The following is a 16,668-nucleotide window of genomic DNA, read 5'->3' on the forward strand; positions in this document are numbered from 1 at the left end:
TCTTTGCTTCCATCCGGTGGGCATTTGGGGAATAACACCCAAGGGCATACCATGATGTTTTACTCTGCCGCTATTTTCGTGTGCATCTTGGGAATAACACAGAAGTGCATGTCGAGAAGATATTCTCTGCTGCTATCTTGTGGGCATTTCAAAAATAATGCCCAAATGTATGTTATCGTGAAAATTTATTTTCTGCCCACATCTAGTTTGCATCTTGGGAATAATACCAGAGTGCATGTAATGTGAAATTATTATCTTCTGCCATCTAGTGGGCATTTTAGGAATAACACCCAAGTGTATGTCATCGCTGAATGTTACTTTCTGTTGTCATCCTCGGCATCTCTCAAATAGCACCTGAGTGTATGTTATCATGAAAAGTTATCCATTGTTGCCATCCAGTTTACATCTTGAGAATAACAGCTAGGTGTATGTCATCATGAAAAGTTATTTTGCTGCCATCTTATTTACATCTTTGGTATAACACCTAAGTGGGGCTCACCAGGAAAAGCTCTTCTCCATTTCCATCTAGTGTGCAACTTGGGAGTAACACCTGAGTGGAGTTTACCATTAAAGCTCTTTTGTGCTGCCATCTAGCATGCAAATTGGGAATAGTACCAGATGGAGGTCACCAGGACAAGGTTCTCTCTCTGCCATCTAGTGTGCACCTTGGGAGAAACACGTGAGTTCAGGTCACAAGGAAAAACTACTCTCTGCTGCTATCTGGTATGTTTCTTGGGAACAACACCTGAGTGGAGATCACCAGAAAATCTTCTCTTTCCAAAGGCTGCTGATCCAATAAAGAACATATCAGACCCAAAGCCAGACCCCAGGCACAGTCCTATGTGCCCTGGAAGCTGCCCCTGGAATGTGGAGTCCTCAAGGTGAAACCTAGCCAAAGCTTGGCATACCCTGAATTAAGCGACTTCTCACCTGCCTCTTACCTATACATACCTTATGGCACCCTCACCCCTTAGCTCCCTCCCTTCCCCAGGGCAGGTTTCTAACTAATAGTGTGCTTAGAGAGCCTCCATAAGTCATCACATCTGGGAGGAGTGGGGCATATAGCAAAGAAATGCTTTGCATGAAAAGAGGCAGCCCAGGAGGACCAGATCAATAGGAACCCAGGTCTGAGAGCAGAAAGCTTGGGTATTAAAAGACCATAAAGAAGCCTGCAGAAGCCAGGCTGCAGCCCCCAAGGAGAGCTTGGGAGTCAGGGTGTGTTGGGATCACAGACTCTGGCCTGGGGGTTTGGGGCTGAAGGGTCCTTGGGGACTTCCACTCTAGGAACAGCATGTGCAAGATACACTGAACGCCATGCTTCTTGGGCAGCTTGTCTAGAACAGCCACTTTTGTGCACAGCTGTGGTGAGTGGACCTGTCCAGAGGGCTGGGGATAGAGTTTGTCAGCTTTCCTCTGGCGTATGATGCCTTTTCCAAGGCTGGGGCCACCCCTAGGTTCAGAAGTAACTTCTGGAAGACCTGGTAAAACTGAATATTCAGCCAAGGCTACTCTCAAGAAATCCCAAACCCATAGGCCACACATATAGTGGCCTATGGGCTGGCAGCAGCTAAACACCTCACACACTACATTTTCTGCCCCCTTTAGTCATCATATGACCATCTACCTCATTCTCCATTAATATCTGACTAGATTCAAGGTGTGCTCTTTTTATTCGTATCCTCAGTCTCTGACAAGTCTGCGCTCCTGCTCATAGTCAATCCATCCTCCCTCTCTCTGCACCCTTACTATCACTCCTTCAGTCTGTCATTTTCCTTCCAGATCAATAGACGGACACTCACTTTGTGCGAGTCTTCAGCCTGTTCCCCATTAGCAGCTTCACACCCTTCATTCCCCATTGTTTACCCTTCGTTAATCTCTCTCTCTTTCTGTCTTTTTCCAAATAAGGTGAGCTCCTCATCCCACCTCATCACTTTCTCAAACAAATTTTAAGAATTGCAGAAAGCAATTGTAGCACCCCAAGGAAAAATTTAAAAATATCCATGCCTATCATAGACGAAAACAAAATGAATGTCATTGAAATCAATTATTTTTCTCCACTGAGGTATAAATTTTTTCTGGAGATTTGATACCGTAGCACAGTAAATTGTAATTCTCATAGTTCTAATTTCCTTTTAAATAATTTTCTGTAAAAATGTTTTCATGATTCTGAATCTGGTTCTAGTTCTTATAATGTATCTTTATATTGCTATTTAATATAATGGCTACCACTTCTAATCAGAAAAAAAAAATCTTAGAAATGTCTTCATTAGAGCAGCATGTTCAGCAGAAATTACTGATGTGCAAGCACGCCATAAGAGGTGCAGCTTCCCAGAAAGCACGTTTTGTTGATCGTTCCATCATCTGAATATTCTTTACAAAGATGAAAGATTTGTCCAATCTTGTAAACAGCAGTGTGCACAGTCTCACTATATTGTCGTTGCACATCCTTGAACAGGAATTCCGGTTCTCAGCTCAGAAGCAAGTGGAATCTAATTTTTAATGGCTGAGAAACCTTACATCCTGTAGGAGGCAAGCATTTTTCTTGTTTTTGTTACTTAAGAATGTGGCAGAAAGATATGCAGAGGTAGCCCAGGAAGTCTTTATTTTTTTCTTTTTTCATAAGTTTTATCTCAGAATATTTCTGGAAGAATAACATTTTGAAAAAGCCACTGCTGGGACCAGCTTCCATCACAGCCTCTGCTGGTGGGCACCCAGCTATCCTCTTCTGTGACTTCATCCAGGCACTGATTACTGTTCACATGCTGCAGGGTTGGTTGCCTTTAGGTGGTGGCATTTGAGCATTGTGACCATTGGAGTTTGTGTCTTAGACCAAGTCTTGATGCTCTATCTCCATAATCTACCTTCGTTTACCCTGAGAAATGATATAGAAGAAATTCTGAAATTCATCCATCCACACTTCTGCAAGTCATCTGTCATTTTTATTCATAGTCTGCCCTGTGCCTCTTGGTAACACAGAAGATGTGGTTTTCCTAAACTCATGTCCAGTGTGTGAGCAGGTAACAATCTCCTAAATTCCTCCACACTGCCAAATCCTAAAGGAATTTTCTATGTTTTCTCCTCCCCAAATATCCATTCCAGCATCTTATGTTCCAATTTCTTGAAAGTAATCTCTGCTTCTTGAAAAAAGGCCTCCTGCCATTATAGGTATTCCGACAGGAAAAGTCCGATCAATGTTCCTTCTGTCTCTTTCTCTTCAGGGGACAGGATAACAGCAACAAGTGAGCTTCCAGTTGAACCCACCATAGGTCATATCAGAATCTGCCATACACTCATAAGTACCATCTCAGATCACAGGAATGGTAGGACAGACCTCTGTTGTCCTGTCGCGTTTGATCCTGTCATGTCATCCCCCTGTGCGCTCACACTCACGGCGAGTATCTACTGTTCACAGCGAGTGTCTATGAGGGTGATCATTTGGCCTTTAGATGCAGCAATTCCTCTTATTTTATACATATTTTTTTAAAAAAAAATTAAAGCAATTTTTCAGAATTAGAGTTGATATTCAATATTATTTTATATATAAAGACATAGCACCTCCTTTTAATCTAGCCCTGATCAATCTCAAACGTTATTCCATTAGAGTTATGTAAACTGGCACTTTCAATTTTTTCACATATCTCACTATAGGTCTTTTTAAAAAGTCTTTTACTAGCATCATCTGCTAGAACAATTTCTTACAGCATGCGTCTTTGTGAACAATTAATGACACTATGGACAGTTCACAGAAGTGTGCTCCAAGCCTCATTGTGGCAAACTATTACCACATTTGTTGTAGGAAGGTTGTCTAGATACACCTTTATTTTACACTTGAAGTCAAATGTAAAACAAAAAATATATAAATATAACAAAAATCATGAAAAAATTTCCAATTTATTTTCATCAAGAATCATATTTATAGCCCCAAAGTGGTCTTTCAAGTGAATTCATGTACAAAATCCATATGTCCCACATCTCCTTGGTCAGTGTGTGATGGTGGCAACAGTGGCCGGTGGGTGCTCCTCAAGGCCAGCCCCTGTGACCATGGCACATTCCTGCTACCGCACCATGAGCTCTACTCTGGGGGAGTAGAGTTACCCCTCAGCCACTGCCAGAGATTCTCCAATAATGATTTTTGAATTAGGTGTTGATGTGGCAGCCTGACCCTGCATTGCCATTTTCTGCTGGAACAAGTTCGTTTCTAACTGCCCACCTCAAGGACCCTCTGGCTAACATCAGTCATGTCATAGCTTGCCAACCAATTAAGGTTCTTAAATCTGTAGCTGTGTAGGAATGACAAGACTTTGAAACTGCCTGTTATGTTACAATTGGGGCTCCGCCTTTACATAAGAATCCACTGAGCTGGTGCTGGTATCAATTAACAGTGCTTCCTGCTTATAGTCTCGGTGTCCCGTCTCTTCGTTCCAGAATTCTGCGACATTGATAGGTCAGGAAGCCCCTATTAATAGCATAACAGACAACAAAATGACAAAAGCTTGCAGTTCAGGAAGCTTAATTAGAAGAGCATGAATTGGCTCATGAGCACCTGTAGATATTCCAAGAGTGACTTATGAGTGCCACGTCCTCAGTGAGCATGTGTGTCAGGACCACAAGTCTCAGGGTATTGCTGCTGCATCTTGAGTTTTAATTAGGTGAGAGATGCAACCTAAAAATTCTACATTTTTATAAATGAAATGAGAAAAAGGCTTGGAAGGCTACTCATTTACACAAAACTGGGTAGTCAGATGTTTCTAGAATGCAGTCTCTAGTCATGAGAAGAACACTAAACACACTTCGAGATCTATTCCTTTCTCAGCGGTCCGGGCGCTGGCACGGCAGTCAACATCCCGGCAGTCATCTGGACTGGCAGGGGCCTGACCTGCCCAGGACCCCTCGGCGGTGCCCAGAGCCTCAGCCCGGCGGTCACCACTGCCCACCTCCCCTCCCACCCCCACTCCGGGCTGATGGCTGCATTTTATCCCGCAAATCAAGTGACCGTAAGAGGACAAAAGCCACGAACGGCAGGTCAGGTGGAGACAGCTCTGCTGAGAACGTTCTGGGTGCTTTGCCTTGAGGCTCCTGGTCTGGGGTCATTCACAGAGGGTCAGTGCCCAGAGAGGCAAGCAGGGGGAAGTGCGTGCCGCAGGCAGGGGCCGCCATGCAAAGGCCCTGGGGTGGGGGTGCCCGGCAACCTTGGGACACCCATCTTCCCGGTGCCCTCCACGCTTTGGCCCCTCGGAGCCTCAAGGCAAAGCCAGAAAGCCTCCGAGACCCATCTTAGGTTCTTCAGAGTCTGAATGAATAGCCTGTGAGCACCCCAGCTCTGCAGCCCCACTGGGGACCCACGCCCAGCTTGTCCTGAGCCCTGGCCTCTGACTCCCTTCCAGCTTTGGAGCGGGGCACAGGCGAAGCCAGTAGCCTCGTTTAGCCCAGTGAGATGCTCGTAATGAGAGGCTCCGTGACTTTTGTGAGTGGCCTGCTGGGGGCCCACTGGGACCCCTAAAGTCTCCCCACCCCACGGGCAGGCTCACGGATTCCTTCAGCAGACGGGTGCCCTGTCTAAGGAGTAGGGCCACCTGGAGCTTCTCCAGGCAGCAGGGGTGGCGGGCGGCCTGTCTTGCTGCCTCACCGGGAACCGAAGGCCCTGGCACATGGTGGTGACACCCTCTCCTCACTCACGGGAACCGGAAGACATTTTCTTCACCTTTACTCATAAATGGTGGGCAAGGCTTGCCAAACACACAAAAACTACCAAAACAAAGACCATGATGAGCAGACGCCACTAAACAAAGAATCTTGGAAGGACTGAGTGGCCTTAGACACTGAAGTGGCCGCACACATGGAACAGAAAATCAATCCCAGGACGAGAAAGCTCTTCGACTTTTTAGAAAGTTGTGAAATGCAATATATCCGCAGATAAAGAGTATAAGACGGATGCTCCATTTACCCAATACTTGCCAAATGAACCCCTTGAACCAGCAACCAGGCCCAGAAATAGCCTGTGGCCCTCACATCCCCGGCCCCTCTGCCCAGGCCTGGTCCCAAAATGAATAAGATGGCCGGAGAAAGCAAGCTGGAGTTCTGGCCGAGCAGCGAGAGGGGTGGGCCCGAGCCGAGTGGTCGGAGGCCCAGCGTTTGCCGCTGGGGCCATCGGGAGAGGGAGGGGCAGGGAGGAGACCAGTCCGCTCTAAGGGGCAAACACTCGGCAGTGAGCCCGGGCTCTGGCTGACGGGATTTCCCCAGCCCGAGTGGACAAACGGGGAGACCCACTTTGCCAGGAAAGTGCTCATGCAATTCCAGAGCACCAGTGCTAAATGGAAGGTTCTAGAAGCTGCTAGGGACAAGGGGAGGCCAAGAAATAAAAAGGAGCAGACTGCCCTGGCTTCCCACATGCCATGTGGCACCAACCCGAATTCGAAAGCCAGCAAAGTACAGGTATGAGAGCCAACTGAGGACATTTTCATACCGGAAAGGCGCCCTCTTCCTCCGAATCACAGCTCAACTGTCACCCTCGGTGGGGCCTTTCCTGCCTCCCTGCCAATATGGCTCTTGGTCACCAATCAGGGACGATAGATGCAGTTACTTGTTTGCTGCCTTTCTCTTCACTGAATGTATTTCCCGCGAGGCAGGTGTCCCTTGTCCACCCTGAGGGATGTTAGGCGAAGGAGTTAGGTGAAGGGTCGTCAGGGGAGGAGCACAGGCCAGGTAGCCAAAAAACTGTAAACAGCAAGACAAAAGCGAGCAAATAAGCCAGGAAATCTCCTGAATTACTCGGGTCAGAGAGGAAATGGAAACCTGTGACAGACACAGGCCCAGACATAATGGCATCAGCAGCGGCCCAGTGACGGAAGGCGTCGGTCAGGCCTGCGTCGAACTCACCGTAGAGCAGAACGTGTGAATGTTGCACATGCGCTTTTTGAAGCTGCTTTTTTGAGATATAATTTGCACATTTAAAGTATACCGTTTGGTGGTTTTTACCACGTTCACAGGGCTGTGCCATCCCTCGCCAGCAGTTCATGACCCAGAGAACCCTGTGCCCATCAGCAAACATCCCGTTCTCTCCCGACCCCCTCCCAGCCCCCAGCACCATCAGGCTGCCTTCTGTCAGACTGGCCTATTTCGGACGTTTCATATAAATGGGATCTTACAATATGTGATTGCCTGTGGCTGGCTTCTTTCTCTAGATGACGTTTTCATGGTCGCCTTGGATAGAAACTTCGTTTCTTCTTATGGAGGAGCGACAGTCCACGCTTGGGTCATCTGCGCACCCGCTGGGGAGCCATGGGGTGGCCAGCACGTCTGGGCAATTGTGCACATCCACGTACAAGCGTGTTCACTCCTGGGTGGATGTTTGGGGGAAACTGCTGGCTCACGCGGTGGCTCCGTGTTTAACTTTGAGGGACTGGACACTGGTCCCACAGAGGCTGCGCCATTTCACGCTCCCACCAGCGACGTGTGAGGGTCCCAATCTGTCCACACCCTGTCCAGCACTGCTTCTGTCTAAAAAAAACCGTGATTCCAGCCGGCCTATAGGCTCCAGGTGGCATCTCGCTGTGGCTTTATGTGTTTCCCTGATGAGCGATGATGTCGAGCGTCTTTTCATGGCTTGTCGGCCGTTCGTGTGTCTTCTTTGGAGGGTTGTCTATTCAGATCCTTTTCCCAGTTATGTATCTTCCTGTTATTGTGTTGTAAGTTCTTCATATATTCTGGATAAAAGTCCCTATCAGACATGTGATTTACCAATATTTTCCCCATTCTGTGTGTTACTCATTTTGCAGCACGAATGTCTTTAATTTCTGTGATACCCAATTGATCTTTTGTTTTTTTGGTCACTTGTGCTTTGGTGTCGTATCTAAGACACCATTGCTTAACCCAAGGTCATGGAGACTGGCCCCTGTGTTTCCGTCTAAGAGTGCATAGTTTTAGTTCTTCATTGAGGTTTCGCCCATTTTGAGGTGTCCCTTGTATATTGCACAAGGAAGGTGCACGGGAACGTGTGACCCTGGCCGGGGTATGGGAGGCGACCCTGCCGGGCACCCTCACACCTGCTGTGGTGACGTCTGTCCTGCCCCCGGAGCTCTGCACAGCCAGTGAGCCCCCAGCCGCAAATCTTTAGTCGTTGCTCTGCAAAGGACAGCGATTATGGTTAATTTTTGAAATTCTCTTCTCGTGGGCGTCTTACAAATCCGACGTGCAAGGACCGGCTCAGACAACAACCCAGGTGGGAGGAGCCACTGCTGGCCGGTGCCCAGGGGGATGGAGCTGCTCTCTGGCCTCGGTCAGCGTGGGCTGAGGCAACTTTCGGCCTCTGGTTTCGCTGTGTGGTTTCTGTCCTTGATGCCCTCGAGCTAACAGCTGTGAGCCTCTGACCCCAAGGCCACAGGCAGTGTCAGTATCATGACAGGAAGGCCTCGTCCCAGATGCACCCAGCTGGTTCTTCACAGACGCGCTGTCACCCACACGGCCCCACCAGGAGGGCCCGGACTCTCCCTCTGGAGCCCGGCCGGTGGCCGGGCCATGCCTCTTGCAGGGCGGAGGTCGCCGATGCCCCTACAGCCAGGTGGACTCAGCTGAACCCGACGGCAGAGCGGGACCGGCGGCCAGCACGTCTCCGCTGAGCCACGAAGACGGTTGGTGGCAGGTTCTCGGCTCCACCCCTTCTCAGGAGGACTGGGCCGGGGTGTCTGAAGGTCTGTCGCTGGCCCAGGGGTCTGGTCTCCTGGGTTTTGCCTTCAACCTGGTTAGTTTGCTCAGGGAGTCCTCTGAGTGTGGACGGATGGGCTCAGCCTGGGGACACGTGGCCCCACCGTCGGGTCCTGAATCACAACGTGAGAGGGACGGGTGTGGGAAGGCCGAGGTCGAGTTCCCAGCCCTGTGGGACACTACGCACAGGGACTGCCCCACCACCGGGGCACCGAGCCGAGGCCGAGCGATGCCAGCTGCTGGTTGGACCACCAGGCTTTGTCCACCAGCAGAGGGACGGGGCAGATAGACAATGTCACGGCCACACAGTGTGGCCGTTGAGGCCGTGGAAGTGTATGGTTTTCCTCACAGGGGAGCTCCTGGGGGTCCCTTTGGTGAACCGGAGCCTGGGTGGGACTTGGCGGTCGCCTGGGTCAGGCTCCAGCTGTGGCCGGTCCGCCACTCTCAGCTGCTCCCTGCTCTCGAGCTGCGCTGTCGCCGACGCCTCACCCCCCAGGGTTCCCCGGGTCGGTCGACTGCCACGCTCTGTGGCCGACAGGGCCGTCCACGTCCATCAGTTCTGCCCACTGCCCTGAAGAAAGGGCTGCAGGTGGCCTGGTGACAGACCCCCCCCATGGACAAACACGCGTCCCTCCTTTCCTCCCTCCCGTCCCGCACGGGGACCCCGCACAGTCCCTGCCTCACGGCCTCCTCTCGCATGGGTCTCATCAGGAAGTAGAACCCACAGCCTCCAGCCCCGTGTCCCCTCAGGGCGCTCCTGTGGGGGCGGGATGGAGGCCTGTGGCTGAGGGTCTTGGCCCTGCACGCCCCAGAGGAGCTTGGCCCTGTCTGCGGGGCCCAGAGGGCTGCCCCAGCTCCCTGTCAGGCCCTGCTTCCGAGTGCCCCTTGGTCCCGGGGTGGGGCCTGGGCTCGTCCGCCTGGACCCGCAGAGGACGGTTCTGTTCCTGCCCACACAGCGAGCAGGGTCCAGTGGGCTCCGGGGTCCCTGCACTCCGAGGCGGACGCTCAGCAGTAGCCAGCGGCTGGTGAGAGGACCGTAGGGACCGTGCAGGCTCCGGGTCCCCAGGAGCGGGTCCGGGCCCCGGCGGACATGATGGCCCCTGCAAACGGCAAGTTGATGAGAAAATGGGCGAGAAGCTGTGGGGCTGCCCGCGGGAGAGGGACGTGGCAAGTTGCCTCCGACCTGCTCCTGTGGGCCGAAACCAGTCAAAGCCGAGGACCAGGGAGCCCCTGATCCTGCCCCTCAGCGTCTGCCTCCAGAGCAGGGGCAGGGAGAGCGTGGTGGCATCTGGTGCGCAAGTGGCCGGCGTCCTGCCCCATCACCCAGGGCCAGGCCAGAGGAGCTCAGCAGCCCTGCCAGCCCTGGGTGACTGTCAGCCCTCTGTCCCCAGCACTGTGTCCCCAACAGGGAGGGGCCAGGTCCTTGGTCAGAGCTGTGAGTGGGCAGAGCATGGCTGATACCCTCCCCAGGGAGGACCTGTGTCCGCCCTCTGCCTTGGGTGAAGAGCAAGGTGGCTGCGTGTGAAGGCGGAGGTGGGAGGTGGCACCTCCCTCCCCTGTAGTGAGGGGGCAGGTGTGAGGACGGTTGTGGGAGAGGGAAGTCAGAGGGTGACATCAGGGCTCCGCCTGGCGGGGTTAGGCGGCGGGGGGTGGGGGGCGGTGTTAGTTGCTGCCCTTCCCCCACCCCCATGACCACGGGTCTCTCCTGGGAAAACGTGTCATGATCCAGTGCGTGCGATGACCCCAAGTGTCGATGAAAAGCTCAGGCGGGGTCGAAGCTGTGCCCCAGCATCGAGCCATGTGACAAGTGCTGTGTGAGGGTTCGTGCTCACGACCCGCTTGGCCCCTGAGGGTCACGAGCACGAACCCTCACACAGCACTTGTCACAAGGCTCGATGCTGGGGCACAGCTACTCAACATACTGAGGTTGTCACTACTCAACGTACACATGAGTGTCGAGTTCATATTTAGGTCATATTAGTATACATTTTAGTTACATGATGAAAATAATTTAGGTTGACATTAGTGACATAGAAGTTTTTTCTTTAAAAATCGTGCATACGTCATTCATGGGGGAAACACCACCCTCACACACTCCTGCGAGGCGGGAGGCATCAGGACACCCGAGCTTCGGTCCCCGCCCCGCGCCCGCCCGGATCTTGGGCAGTTTATTGTCGAGAGGACTTTACCTCTGTGCCTGCATCAGAAGGATGTGGTGAGGATCAAGTACATGGAAACGGTTTGGAATCTGCAAGGCAAGAGACACGCTCCAGCCACCCATCCGCCCGTCTCTGCTCATCCGTTTGCCACCTCTTTCGAGCTCTCTTAGCCCCTTCGCCAGAGCCAGCTCCATTCGCACTTACGAATGCGATGCCCACAGAGCCATGAAAGTCACATTATCCCTCTTTTACAGAGTGATACATGGAGCTTGAATTGGTTGCGAGGGTTCCCCAAGGCTACTCCCCTGCCAGGCAGGCACCGGGCCCCCCCGCGCTGTGACAGGCAGTGCAGTGGTGCGCGGTGCCCTGTGGTGCGAGGCCCTTTGTGGTTGGGGAGGGGCTGGGGCTGGGCAGGGTCCTCAGGCTCTGCAGCCCTGGCTTTCTCTTCCCGCCCGAATGTTCCCTGCTCCACTGCACACGCCCGGAGGGCTGCGAGCAATGCTGGAGAGCTGCGACCTCTGGGTCGGGTAGGGATCAGCTTTTGGGGAAGATCGGCCGGATCAGCTGGGAATACTGGAAGTGTGGCTGGGAAATGAGTCCCAGTAAAAAACTAAAATGAAATTTTAGTCATGTGTGGAAATCCTGCCCCCCAGTGTGGTGGTGTTGGGAGGTGGGGTCGTTGGGAGGTGATCAGGGCACGAGGGTAGAGACTCATGAATGAGACAGTGTCCTTACGAAAGAGGCCCCGGGGGCTCCCTCGGCCTTTCCGCCTTGGGAGGACACAGCGAGGAGGTGTCTGTGAGCCAGGGAGCGGGCCCTCCCCAGAGAGCCCCTTGAGAAGGCCCGTTATGCTTATTTCCTCTCCTGACGGTCTCAGCTAGTTCTTGTATTTCTCTTGCATTATTTTTCATTCTTCAGTTTCTCTCTTCTTCCTTCTGATTTATTTCTAGATTTCTGTGTTTAATATCACTGATCTTTTCCTCCATTTGGTCGACTCTATTTCCCAAGCTTGCTATTTTGTTTTTCATCTCTTTCAGTGTGTTCTTCATTTTCAGAATTTCTATTTGTTTCTTTTTGAGGGTTTCAGTCTCCTTGCTTAAAAAACTCATTCTGCTTATTTAGTTTGTTTTTCAACACCTGGAATTGTTGACGTGAATTATTTTGGATCTCATTGATTTTTTTTTCAGAAGTACCATCCTGAATTTTCTGTCATTTAAGTTGCATATTTCTACATCTTTAAGCTTATTTTCTGGAGACTTTTCTTTCTTTCTGAGCTCCTGTCACCTTGATTGTACATGGTGTTTAATGGACTATTTTTCCACCTGGGAGTTAATGAAAATGTATTCTGCTTTTTTTTCCAGAAAGAAGATTTATCGTATAGAGATCTCTCTTTAGCCTGTTGCTAAGATGGCATTTTTTTTTTTTATTTCCAGTAGGTGGCATCAGTTTCAGTAGCATCTGCTCAGATTCCCCTGGGGCTCCGTGGTGTTCAGTCTTGGAGGATATGGGGGAGGGGCCCTCTGGGTCGAGGGACGGGGGCTTCGGCTGGTAAAAATCAACTGTTGCTTCTCTGCCATCCCCGCTTTCTGCCCTGATCCCTGGGCACTGCCGCTGGTCTCTCAGACGGGGCTGTTCAGAGAACTCACGGCACCTTCTCCCTCCCCCCACCCCGTACGGGGAGCTCCGGGTGCGGGAGGCGGCTTCTTTGTTTCTCCCAGTCCACCGCCTGACTCCCAGGGTCCTGACCCGTGGTAGCTCTTATGCGCAGATATCACGCTCAGACATGCTTGTGTGCAGGTTGGGGTTTTTTTGTTGATTTTTAGATGTTCAATTTATTGTTGTTTCAAGGGGAGCGACCTGGGGACGTCTCTCACTCCGCCATGTTTCTGACGTCTCTTTATTTCTACTATTTAGAAATTATTAATTTATTTTACTTCCATAAGTGTGTCCAGTTCCTTGCAATAAAAAGAGTCCTAGCTGACACAGCAGAATCAATAATCCCTGAGACCCCCTCAGCATGGCGTCCTAACTGGGTGTGGCCAGCGGGGGAGATGAGGACACTGGGCCAGGCCAGATCTTAGGGGAGCTGCCCCACAGCTCTGTCCCTGCTCCTTCCCTGTCCCGGGAGAAGGATACCCCAGAACAAGCGGAGGAGAGCCAGCAGGGGGAGGAGGTCCCTGGATGGCTCAGTGGCCTGTTCCTATTTTCCTTATTTTAGAGTCCATTTCATTAATGTGTAGTTTTACTAGGAAATCACTCATTTCCTCTATGTTTCCAGTTTGATGCAATAGGGTTTTTTTTTTACTTTTAATTTCTTTTCTCTCTCTATTTTTTATATAATTTTTACAATTAATGAACACATATTGATTTATTATTACTAAAGTCTGTGCTTTGTTAAAGTGCCTGGATTCAGGCTCAGTCTTAGTGCTGGTGCCTCTATCTCTTAAAGCCCCCACCAGCCATCCACCCAGAAAGGTGAGTGCTGCCAGTCGGGGTACCAGGCCACCGAGTTGGGGTGTTATGATGGGAAATGAGACCAGGAGCGAAATGGGCCAGATGAAGATTCTCTGCACCGTGCCGACGATAGAGACTATTCTCTAGGATGAGGAAAAGCTGTTGGTATTTCTGCGCACAGGAGGTGACAGGATTAGGCCCCTAATTTAGAAACACCACGCTGGTCCGGTGTGGAGGTTGGACTGGACGGGAAAGGGACAGGAAGCAGGGAGACCAGTGAGAAGACTGGTGAGAGGTGGCGCTGGCCTGAGCCGAGGCAGAGACCGCGAGGGTGGAGATGATCAGGGGCACGAAGACCGGAGAGGACTGTGGTTAGTGCTGCCCCGAGGACAAAGGTGGCACAGATGCCAATCAGCACTTAGGGGAACTTTGGCTATTCGGACGCCAGTAGGAGAGCTCATTCTGTTAAAAGGACACTATTTGCTAAATTTTGATTTATGTGGCCCATAGAAGGTGGAGAAACGACTAAAGGGAAGAGGGAGAGGGAGTGCTCATCACATGTTGGGCAGGAGCTGATGTCACCACCTCACTGAGCCCTCACAGCCCCCTGAGAGGGAACCGTGATCTCCATCTTCCAGATGAGGAGACTGAGTTTCCATTTCTTTGCCTGAAGTCACTCAGAGCTAGTAGGTAGTGAAGCCAGAAGTCAGCTCGGTGCCTGTCTGGGGCTCAGACACTCCCCCACAGGGAACCTGCCACCCTCGACTCTATTCTGAGCACCCAAGAAGCTCTTGGAATAACATCAGAATGGAAGTAATAAAAAAAAAAATTATTCACTGCTGCCATCTCGTGGGCATTTTGAAAATAACGCCCTTGTGTATGGCATTAGAAAAATTTATTTTCTGCCGCCATCTGGTGGACATTTTGGGAATAGCATCCAAGTGTATGTCTTCAGAAGTTATTCTGTGCTGTCATCTCTGGGCATCATTCGAGTAACACACGAATGTATGCTACCATGAAAAGTTATTATTTGTAGCCATCTAGTGTGTATCTTGGGAATAACTGATGAGTGTATGTCATCATGAGAAGTTATTTTTTTGCTGGACAGTACCGGGAAGCGAGAGCGCCCACCCAGACCTCTGGCACGGCCGGGAACGGGCCAAGGCACGCCGAGACTTAGCGCGGCTGGCGCTCGCTGGCCACCGTCTGGCTGCCGCAACCCCCTCAACCCCGTCCCGCCAAGTGGGGTGCAGGCGCCCAGGCTCGAGCTCTTGGGGCGGCAGGCGACATCCTCTCCCGTCTACGGCCATACCACCCTGAACGCGCCCGATCTCGTCTGATCTCGGAAGCTAAGCAGGGTCGGGCCTGGTCAGTACTTGGATGGGAGACCGCCTGGGAATACCGGGTGCTGTAGGCTTTTTGCCGCGCCCTCCTTTTGCCACCCTCCAGCCAGGGTGCCCCTGCACACCTCTGGACCCTGCTCGCTCGCTCATTCGCTGTCTCGGGGGTCCCCGGCAGCCGCCCGAGCCCAAGGGTTGCCCGCACGGCCGGGCGCCCCGCGCCCTCGCCCGTTTCCACCTGCTCTCCTGCAGCCAGCCAGTCCTGGACTGTTTTCTCTCTCCTCTCCGGGCCGTTACCTTCCTGGTGTCCGCGGGGCCGAGCCCCAAGGACCGCCGTCTCTGACACATGCCGGGAGTGCGCACGCATCCCCACGACGCGGGACTGGCCGCCACTGCCCGCCCAGCCCGAGGCCTCACGCTTCTCCTCGCCCTTCTCACGGGGCAGCCAGGTGCCCTCTGACCAGGCGCGAGGCCGCCCCGCACAGCCGGGACCGACCCGCTGCGTCAGAGAGGCGGAGACGCACGAGAGCCCCTCTCGCTCGCGACAGGTCGCAGCTAACGCCCCGCCCCCGCCCCCCCGACTCCAGGGAGCCCGTGCGTCTTTCCTTTCCTTGGCGGGACCCCTGGAAGGACTCTGAGCACAAGATTCCCTGAGCCCCCGGCTTGTCCCAGGGGCGGGGCACAGGGCATGAACCGCCTCCCCGCCCGAGCCCGGCCCCGGCACGACCACCCTCTGCTGTGGAAGCGGCCTCTTTAGGGCGGCCGCAGGCTCTCGGGGTCACAGTCGGGGTCCGGCTCTGTGCGTCGGTGCACTCGTCTGCGTGCCCCGTCCCGCTCTCTGTGGGCAGGCACGGCCTCTCCTCTCTCGTCTCTCTCTCCGTCTCGGTCACTTTCCTCCTCACTGTCTCTCTGTGTCTGACCGCAGCCAGTTCCCGCGGCCCTCCCCTTCCCCGGCGACCCCGTCCCGGTCCCCTCCTTCGTGGCTCTCATTGGGACTCCCGCCCTGGGGACCTGTGTCCTCCTTTCTCCTTCCCTCCCTGTCACTCGCTCTGTCTCTGGTTTCTTTGTCCCTCTGTCTCTCTTGATGGAGAGAGTCGATGTGAAGTCGAGGGGCAGCGGACTGGGCGGGTCCCTGGTCCCGGTGCAGGGCGAGGGCTGCGTCCGTCCTAAGCGATGTCTCGGGGTGTGGCCGGGGGCTCTGTGTGCGTTTGGGCAGGTCGGGCACGGCTGGGGGACGGGAGCGCAGGTGAGGAGTGCGTCTGGGTCAGCGCCGGAGCCCAGACTTAGCCGGCCGCAGGTGCCTAGGAGCGCAGGTGGCCCAGAGGATGGCGGGCCACGCCCGGGCCGGCGTCCTGCCAAGCGGCCAAGACTGGAGAGAAGGGCTGCCTGGGGCCTGGGCAGTCGCAGGATGCGAGAGCGCCCACCCAGACCTCCGCACGGCCGGGAACCGGCCAAGGCCCGCGGTGCCCTAGCGAGGCTGGCGCTCGCTCGCCGCCGCCTCACCCGCGGAATCCCTGCAAATCCCCAAGGAGGTGCGGTGCAGGCGCGGACGTCTCTGGCAACCGGGAGGTCAGGCTCGAGCTCTTGAGGCGGCAGGCGACGGCTTCTCCCGTCTACGGCCATACCACCCTGAACGCGCCCGATCTCGTCTGATCTCGGAAGCTAAGCAGGGTCGGGCCTGGTCAGTACTTGGATGGGAGACCGCCTGGGAATACCGGGTGCTGTAGGCTTTTTGCCGCCCCTCCTTTTGCCGCCCTCCAGCCGGGATGCCCCTGCACGCCCCTGGACCCTGCTCGCTCGCTCGCTGTCTCGGGGGTCGCACGAATGGCCGTGCGCCCCTCGCCACCGCCCGCCTCCACCTGCTCTCCTGCCGCCAGCCCTGGGCTGTTTCCTCTCTCCACTCCGGGCCCTTCCCTTCCTGGGCTCCGAGGGGCCGAGCCCCAAGGGCGGAGGGCGCTGGGCGGATGTTGAGGTCTCGGAGCGAAGCGTTGTCTGGTGGTGTGGCCCGTGTCTCC

At 53.5% G+C, this 16,668-nt stretch overlaps 2 non-coding genes and 1 pseudogene across 2 annotated transcripts; 2 read left to right on the top strand and 1 right to left on the bottom strand.

Annotated features, from left to right (window-relative positions):
- Positions 1–2,780: 2,780 nt before the first annotated feature.
- Positions 2,781–5,650, bottom strand: LOC120618280 (polypeptide N-acetylgalactosaminyltransferase 1-like; annotated as a pseudogene).
- Positions 5,651–14,611: 8,961 nt separating this feature from the next.
- Positions 14,612–14,730, top strand: LOC120618289 (5S ribosomal RNA). Its single transcript, XR_005657213.1, has one exon. It is a non-coding gene; the product is annotated as a 5S ribosomal RNA (ribosomal RNA).
- A 1,534-nt stretch (positions 14,731–16,264) lies between these two features.
- On the top strand, positions 16,265–16,383 carry LOC120618361 (5S ribosomal RNA). Its single transcript, XR_005657232.1, has one exon. It is a non-coding gene; the product is annotated as a 5S ribosomal RNA (ribosomal RNA).
- Positions 16,384–16,668: the final 285 nt, after the last annotated feature.

Source organism: Pteropus medius, unplaced genomic scaffold (genome assembly GCF_902729225.1).
Source record: "Pteropus medius unplaced genomic scaffold, Ma_sr-lr_union100, whole genome shotgun sequence".
NCBI classification, from domain to species: Eukaryota; Metazoa; Chordata; class Mammalia; order Chiroptera; family Pteropodidae; genus Pteropus; species Pteropus medius.